We start from the raw sequence: 8,942 nt of genomic DNA, 5'->3' as shown, positions 1-8,942 counted from the left end.
ATGTCATCCCCCAACTCAAAGGGCGAGTGTAAAAAGAAAACAAAACCAGGAACTGCCCTGTGGTACCATTCATGTGAGCACAAAAGTTGGAAGAAGAGTTATTAATAATGAAACACTCAAGAAAAATGGCCTGGAGTTGCCAGAGAAAGCCCAGTCAGAATTTGTCATCTCAAAGGGAAACACACACTAAGAAAGAGACGCAGACAATGTAGACAGTATAGCAATCTTTATTATCAAAACACAAGTTGCTGTGGGATTCTGTTGCTTTTCATGATTGCACGTCGCCATGTATGCTGTCTCCACGATGCTGCATTTATGCTGTGCAGTCTGACAAGAGAATCTCTGCAAAGCTGAATTCCCTATATTTGTCAGTTACTGTGTGGCTTGCTAAATAAAGCTCCAGTTTTCATCAACATTCAATTGGTAAAAATTTTCCTCTGCCTCTTGCCACAAGAGGCCTCTCTCTGTCTCGAGAGGCTTCCAGGGGGTTGTTTGTGGGATTTTTTCTAACTTCCCTGGAGAACAGCTCTAGCAACCTTGCAATTAAAGCTCTAGTTAGCAATATCATTGTTTTCCAAATGTTGAGCAAATGTGTTAATTCTAGCATTCACTTTTACTAGTGAGCTCTGAGGAGGCATAATACCATTTGCTAACGAGGATTTCTCTATCCAGCTATGGCATTAAACATTTTAGCCAATGAATTCTGCATCAGGAAACATTTAAAGGTAAAATCGTAATCTTTCTGTTTCATTAATTTTATATGTCTGAATTTAAAAGTTATGGATAGTGAAATGATTAAATGACTCTTGGTTTTGGTCCATGATCAGCTATAAACTAAAGGACAAATTACTTTCATTGCTGGCAAGACCCACTGTGGTGTCAGATCAATATGGTTATGACTGCAGAGGCCTGGTGTAAATTATAGTGGTAAAATATGGCAACAGAGCTGTTGTTCTCAGATTCCATTTTAATAGGGAACAATATTTACATTTGGTTACTTTTACAGAGTCTAATCTGCTTTTTAATTATACATACGAGCTTGTAGCATGCTTACAAATGACGATTGTGTCCACAATCATTGTTCCATGTTGGGTACATTGTGAGATCAGAAAAGCATAAAATACAAGTCTTGTGTAACAATCGGAAATTGATGGATGTTTGCATTTCACGCAAACAAGATCCAGGGTGCATGTGTGGGAGGACAGTCTGAGGAAGGGAGCTGAGGGGATAGATAGGGACAAAAGATACAGGGATCAGCCAGAGTTTTGTTGAAAAAAAAATTGAAACAAAATTTCAAAAGTCAAAACATTTCAACTTTTCATATTAAAATGGTATTTTGTTTAGAAATGTAGCTACATTTTAAAAAGAAGATGAAAAACATCCCAAAATGACTGGAAATGAAATTTAAAAACTGAAAAAAAAATCATTCCGGTTTTTCTTTCTTTTCATTTTGGTGAGAAAAACTGAAATTCTTCAGTTCAGGTTGGAACCAAACCAATTGGGGGTGGGTGGAGGTTTTCAGTTTGGCTCCCAAACTAAAAATCAAAATCAGTTATTCCCTCAGCTCTAGTCAGGAGAAGGCTCTGGTGTCTTTTACTAACATGAGGGTCATAGACCTGGTCACATGAGGTAGTTTTGATTCCCTGTAGTACATCTAGGATCTGTTTTTTATATGAATGAGCCAAAGACTGGAAAGCGAGAGGATTGTTCTGGCTTTGGTTTATGCCTCCTGATGTCTGGGGAGATCATCTTAGATTCAGGTATCTTCTCCATGAAATCGGTTGGCACCTCTTCAGACTGTGAAGCTTCCCAGGTAGTGAGATGGCCATTAAGGTTGATTAAACAATTTTCCACTCATGAAGTTCTGCTGGTCATGATTTAGTCACTGTGATGACTGAGGAGAAAAATGATATTTTTGCAGGCAGGTCTTGAGTTGAAGTCTGTTTCTTCTTGTGATTTCCATCATTGATGTTCATATTTACTTTGCTCCTTCTTCATCAGCAAAAAACCATGGTGATTTACAGGGCTGATGGGAAGGGGAGTGCTGTTTAGATGTCTGTGTAACTATAGCTGTGCTCAGTGTAGGATTCTAGGGTTTCACCAGATCTTCCACTTGGCCAGTTGGACAGTCATAGATTTCTTTGAGAAGATGGGATCTATGAGCAGTGGACCAGGATGGTATTCTGTCATCCTGCTCTGAGGCTCCAGTTCTTATGCGTACCTATGTCCTTGACATAGGAGTGGTTTTTGTGTCCTCTGTATTCAGTGGAAATCTGACTAGCGGTAGGGTATGCCCAGCTCTATGCATAAATTTGGATAATGCTTGTAGGAGACCTAGAGTGGATTCCAGTATGGATTTTTGGCCCATAGCATCAGAGGTGTCATAGCATGGATGCTGAGATCTCTCAAGACAATGAGCTTTGGGGACGTCCCTGCCATATAAGTCAGTATCTCTATCAGTTCTTTAAGGAATCATTTGTGTCTGGAAGCCTGTAGATTAGTAATATGTCCGTTGACTCACAAGCTAATGGTATTTAAAAGATTTTGTAGTTCCTGGGGACGCCCTGCTGCATTTTTGCCCCAATTCAGCACAACACACAAACGTGCTTAACCGAAAAATGTAAGCAACCTCATTGACTTCAGGTTCCAGAGTAGCAGCCATGTTAGTCTGTATTCGCAAAAAGAAAAGGAGTACTTGTGGCACCTTAGAGACTAACAAATTTATTTGAGCATAAGCTTTCCTGAGCTGTAGCTTATTCTCAAATAAATTCGTCAGTCCCTAAGGTGCCGCAAGTCCTCCTTTTCTTTTTTCATTGACTTCAGTGAGGCTACCCATATGCTTAAACTTAAGCATGTGCTGAAATGCTTTGCTGAATCAGAGCCCTACACTGGATGGAATAAGAATGGCCATTCTGTCGCTACTCCTGCCTGTTCTCGGAGCGTGATTCACTGCATGTCCCGAGTTTCAGAGTAGCAGCCGTGTTAGTCTGTATTCGCAAAAAGAAAAGGAGTACTTGTGGCACCTTAGAGACTAACAAATTTATTAGAGCATAAGCTTTCGTGAGCATCCGATGAAGTGAGCTGTAGCTCACGAAAGCTTATGCTCTAATAAATTTGTTAGTCTCTAAGGTGCCACAAGTACTCCTTTTCTTTTTGCATGTCCCGAGGAGACCATGCGGGGTAGCGTTGGGCAGGCAGTGGCATTTGGCCAGCTTTGGGTGATGCTGCTACCAGGCAATGCACATTGCTTAAAGCGGTGTCTTCTCCACTACGCCTGCTACAGGATAGTTACATGACCTCCACCTCCAGGGTTATTCTACAGGCTGAACCTCTCTAGTCCGGCACCCTCGGGATCTGACCGGTGCCTAGGCAGAGAATGGCCGAACCACGGGAGGTCAATGTTGTAGCCAGCGGGTCTCTTTTTGTTTATTTTATTTATCCCGAAAGCTTACGCTCAAATCAATGCGTAAGTCTCTAAGGTGCCACAAGTCCTCCTGTTCTTTTTGCGGATACAGACTAACACGGCTGCTACTCTGAAACCTGTTCCTGGGGAGACCTTCGCCTTTGGCTTCCTTTTACTTTGGCCTCTGCCTCCCCCCTCCGCGGTTGTTTCAGATTTGAATGAAATGCCTCTTTTGGAGATTGATTGTCCAACGGGGGGGTGGCATGTCCCTTGTCTGCGTCAGCCTGCTCCCATATTCTGTTGTGCAGGCTTTGAACGTCTAAAGAGAAAGACAGGCTCAAACTGTGGGGGAAGAGAGGGCAGAGGAGGGTTTATTAGATGCTAAAAACTCCACATTCGGTGAGCAATACCCGGCGCGCCTGGGCAAATGCGTCTTTGCTATGCATTGATCGGCTCCTCATGTCTTTTTTTGGTGGGTGTATTATTATTATTATTTATTATTTTCACGTAAAGTAATCCCCCGTCCCCCTCCTCCCATTCAATCGATAAAAGCGGCCCAACACCATGTGAAAATCCAATCCAGGATTCAATGATCCTGCCCAGGTTTTAGAAGCTCTCTTCCCCCCCCCCCCTCCCCGCCGCCCCCGCCCCTTTGTACTGTGGTTGGATAAGTCTTCTGGTATTTCCTGCCGCAGACTCCCTCAAACAGCTGTCCAGCTTTCCAGTGTAAATGCCTCTCCCCTTCGCTGCTGCTGCGACTGGGACCGAGAAGGGGCAGCAGCTCCAGAGGCCGGCTAACGCCTAGACAGCCCGTGTGTTTTGACGGCAGGAGTTTAGGGCAAGGGGAGCAACAGCTGCTTGGGAAAGGCAGGGGCTGCTTGCGGGTGCCAGCGCACAGCGCACCGGGCACCGCGCCGCGCACGGGAGAGACTTGGCGACGGTGACCGGTCGGAGGAGGCGGGCAGGGGACACGTGTCTGGCCCCACAGGAGGATCTTTACATCCAGGACCGGGGGAGGGAGGCGGGCAGCCCCAGCCGAGCTGGGCGTCATGTCAGACAGCCGGTGGAGAGGTGTTCAGAGGAACTTTTTACTAGGGTGAGGAGGAGGCAGTGAGGACATGGGGAATTTGCCCCCCTGATCTCCAGCAGGATTTGGGGCAGGGGCTCTGTCGGTCCGAGCTGTCAGGTATTACGCTCTGAGAAGGTAAGGGCATCCTTTCTGCTGGCCATAACTGTGTGTGTGTGTGTGTGTGTGTGTATTTGAGATAGCTGACATGTCTTATGCCTTGTGAACTGGCAGATCTTCCCTCTCCCCACCAACAATACCTGTGCTGTTGAAGATAAGATTTTACAGTCTTGTCTCTCTTTTATCAATGCAGTAGTAATAACTGAATCCTGCCAATGCTAGCAGTTAACGCAACCTCACATCATTCAGAGCCTGCGCTTCTAGAAATGCACCCACACAATGGAGCATTCAGCATTCACTGGGATCTGTTTCTTTGAAAATATGGGACTCCTCCCCAGACAGAAAATTAACATTTGCAAAGAAGCCTCAGGAATATTAATTTGTGTAATACTTTACTTGTGAAATGCCTACCCATCCTTTGCATGGGGCACAGGTACAAATATTTAAGCTGCACTTCACAAAAATTCAATAGACCATAATAATAGCGCCCCTGTAGACAGCATACAACATGCACCATGTATCCATTCCTCAGTGAATCAGACAAGAAATGCACTAATACTTGCTTTATGATGCCATTATCTTCACACATTAAATGAATGTTGCACTTGTTTTTCTGTGGCATTTTTGTCATTCATAGCAACATAGCATCACTGCTGTCTTTAAAAAAAATAAAATGTCCACAGTTCCACGCTTGTAATTAGAAGCCATACTTCTAAGAAAACACTTGGTGAAACTGAGATTTCATTTCCTGTGGAGACTGACTTGTCATCCCTTACTCATGCAAAAATCCCCATTGAAATCACTAGGAATTTCGCCTGAGTTAAGATGTACAGAAAACAAAAGAAAACAAAATCTCATTGAAAGCTGGGACACTGTGTTAAGAAGAACATAATTACAGAACAACGCAGTCTTTTCTTTTTGTTTTAAATGAGATCTCATCTGACTGCACAATTACATGCATTTGCTTTTGTTTTCATTCATATGCCAGAGAATATAATTGTTCTTAGAATCAGTACCCCACAGTGGTTCTATTTGTATAAACATGAGACCATGGAATTTTCCTGTTTATCCAGATCACAGTTTTGTTACATCCTAGGAAAGGCTGTGTTTGTGCTGAAAGTGAAATGTATACTAATTCTAGCTGTCACTTCTGTAACTAGAAGAGAAAAGTTTCCTTTCTGAATGAGTTTAACCTAAAGGTCCACTGTTACAATAGATCTTTATTTAAACTCCGGCTATTTATACCTTGTTCTCTGACAGCACAGCTTAGCTACCTACAAAATTATATCTATATATCTGTAAACAAGAGCTAAGGAGACAATGTGAAATACATTAGAAGAGCTTGGAATGCTCAACTAGCAAAATAATCAAAAATCTTTAAGATCTGAAATGCGTAGTGGCTAAACTTACTCACGCTTATGAAATGGCTCAGCAAGGCCAGCACACACACACACAGCATATTACTGTTTTTAAAGTGCATTTGTTGCACTTTGGGATTTAGCAGTGGGAGCAGTGAAAAGTCAGAATACTGTAGTTCAACTCTGTCTCTAACAATTCATCAATCAGGCACTCAGAGCACCTTTATACTAGAGCTAGAGGTGGATTTGAACAGACTGTCAGTTTTGGCAAAAGGAATTGAGAGCTATTGTAAGTGATATCGTTTCCTTTAAAAATACATTATGTCTGGCTGGTGGGACCCATTTTCAATGCACTTCCTGTAATATGAAGGGTAGGTAGATTATAGCTTTGATCCAAATACTTAAGCCTGTGTTTAAGTTTAAACCCAGCATTAGCCCCAGTGAAGTAAATGGTCTTAAAGTTAAACATGTGTTTAATAGTTTGGAGGATCAGGACCTATATTTGTCAATTGCTTTGAAGACTAAAAGTGCTATACAGTATAATCTGAAACTAGTAATTGAGATCAGTGTGAGACTAGCAAATTGCTAACCTTTACCATCAACACATTCATGTCACCCCAGTTGAGTTTATTCAACTCAAATTCAACACTCTGGCCCATTTATTTCACCCCAGAGCATAGGGCAAAAAGGAACAAAGCTGCAGAGGTTCACATAGTCACTATTTTCCTCTCTGTGGGGTGCCCTTCCTCCCCGCATCTTTCTCCCTGACACACAAATTCTCAGAAGGCATGGCCAAGCAATGGAGGAGGGAAGTGCCGGGGAGAGCTGTCCTTTGAAGCTTATTTCCCTCTCTCTCCACAGGTAGGCTTTTTCTCACCAAAAACCTGCAGACGTTAATGCTGCCCAAAGCATTTCCCTATAGGCTTGGTGAAACTCTGACAGTGGTTCACAGATTGCACTGGGAGTGGGCAAACAATGGCAGCCACTCAGCCGTTGTTGGTGAGAGGGACCCTGGAATGAATGTGAAGGTGAAGGATAATATCTGAACTGGGTCATAAATCTGTGGGGTTTGCAATGTATTCCTGTCCCTTTGTTGGCTTGAGGCTACATCCCTGTGGTTCCTCTGTCCCATACGGACTGCAAGGATAAATTCTGTCTGATTCAGCAAAATAGGATTTAAACAGGCACCTTAATCTGGATTTCATATGGAACCTGGAGACCTCAGTCTTGTGTAAATGTACTGAGGTTATGGAATGATTTATTCAATGTGGGTTGCACAAACATAGCTGAAGGAAGGATTTGCTTCTGTATTCTTTCTATGGCCCCTACGTTTAATTTCCATATGTTTTATTGCAACATTGGATCACGAGCTGAGTGGGAGAGAGGAACAGAATTTCAGTTTCTATTGCTAGGCTGTGTGTTTAACAAGGCGCGTTACTGGACAGAACATAAGAGAGGATGAGTCTCTCTGAAGAGCCTCGAAAAAGCTTTTATGGTTTGGAATCTGCAATACCTTCAGGTTAATGCCACATTCTGACCCTGAATATACCCAGTGGGATCTTTTTGAAATAAATAGTACCTGCATTCTAGGATAGAATTTAGTCCTGCTTATTTTATATTATGCTACAGTATTTACTTAGGTCAGTCTGATTTAGCGTTCAACTGACTCATTGTCTAGGGGATCCATTCATTGCGCATTCAAGTCAATGAAAAAGGCTCCCATCAGCTTCAGTGGCTATTGGACCAGGCCCTCACTCTTCTAGGGCAACTAGGAGGCAGCACAAATTAAGCCGCTACCAAGTATGCTAGGCATGGTGCTTACCTGCTTCTGATTTACCGAGCCAGTAGAAAGCTATTCCAGCCACCGTATCTGCAATTTATAGTCACTTTGTAAACAGGCAGGAAGCCTAATTTGGGGTTTCTTCATTAGTGTTGCCTCTCTGCCTTGTGTGCATTACCACAGGATTTGCTCAGTGAAAACTGCTGTTTTTCATGGCTCTACTTTCTGTGGCGAGATGTCTCTTGCAGCACATTTCAGGTTTGCACACATTCGTGCAGTGGTTACTAAGGAGATTGTAAAGGAAAACAAGATACATCTTAAGAAATGGCAGCTGGCAATCAGAATGTGTCCTTTTGGAAAGGAATTACAGTGACCTGTTTTACCCTCACATCTCGAACTGCGGCTGTTCTTACGCATGGCTGGTGCTCTCCAGACTGCCTGTGCTGGGATTTGCATCATTCTTTCCAGAATGCATGACTCCCGACACTGAGCACACTGCTACAAGAAGCTACTAGGGGTGAAGCTGGTAGTAACTTTTATGGAGCAATGTGGTTGCTGTGTACCTTTTATGTGGTTGCTGTGTACCTAACTGGCCTCTCGACACTCCTCTGGATTTTTGTGTGAAAGTCAGAGGACAAACCTGGCTCAGAATGGTATGGCTGAATTTCACCCTCTTCTCAGCACACTCTGGGCAGCTGTTGACCTTAAGTTCTTTAAGGAACTTAAGGCACAGTGCTCAGCACCTCCAAACTTTTCGACGTTCTGTCTCTTGCTCTGTAGGATGAGCTCCTAAAGTGTAGACCCCAGAGAACAAAGTGCCACTAAGCAGAAATGCTTGCTGCCTTGATTTTGTCATCTTGGCGTCCACTTTATAAACATTCCTAATTCTCGCTTCTGAATTTCTGTTAATCAGTTACTCTCTTGAAGTACACTTTTCCTGACTGCAAAGTTTATTATCCACGTTCTGCTGCCATGATGATAATTTGACACATTTTAGCATACTGTAAATTTCCAGCCAGCATTCTGACAAGGCTGTTTCAAACATTTCCGTCAACTGCCACTTTGCAGATGGCAGGAGCCAAAAGATCTATGGATGCAACATTTTTTTCCTTCCTGTCCAGCTTCCAAGTTAGAGAACATGCAAACAAAAAATTCTGAAATAACATATCCAGACTTAGAATGCTTCGTTAAAGATGGATCCAGGGACCAAGACTT

General features: G+C 43.0%; 1 protein-coding gene across 2 annotated transcripts in view; it reads left to right on the top strand.

Annotated features, from left to right (window-relative positions):
- The first annotated feature begins 4,123 nt into the window (after positions 1-4,123).
- The window catches only part of OSBPL5 (oxysterol binding protein like 5), a 219,407-nt gene continuing 214,588 nt past the window's right edge, over positions 4,124-8,942 (top strand). Inside the window, exon 1 of one of the 2 annotated variants that reach the window (XM_038406906.2) lies at positions 4,124-4,607. The gene's annotated coding sequence lies outside the window, so the exon portion shown is untranslated. The remainder of the gene's footprint in view (positions 4,608-8,942) is intronic. The other variant, XM_038406908.2, reaches the window with a different exon arrangement.

Source organism: Dermochelys coriacea, chromosome 6, assembly GCF_009764565.3.
Source record: "Dermochelys coriacea isolate rDerCor1 chromosome 6, rDerCor1.pri.v4, whole genome shotgun sequence".
Lineage (NCBI taxonomy): Eukaryota > Metazoa > Chordata > Testudines > Dermochelyidae > Dermochelys > Dermochelys coriacea.
The sequence above is the reverse complement of the archived record's forward strand: the minus strand, read 5'-3'. Positions and strand labels throughout refer to the sequence as shown.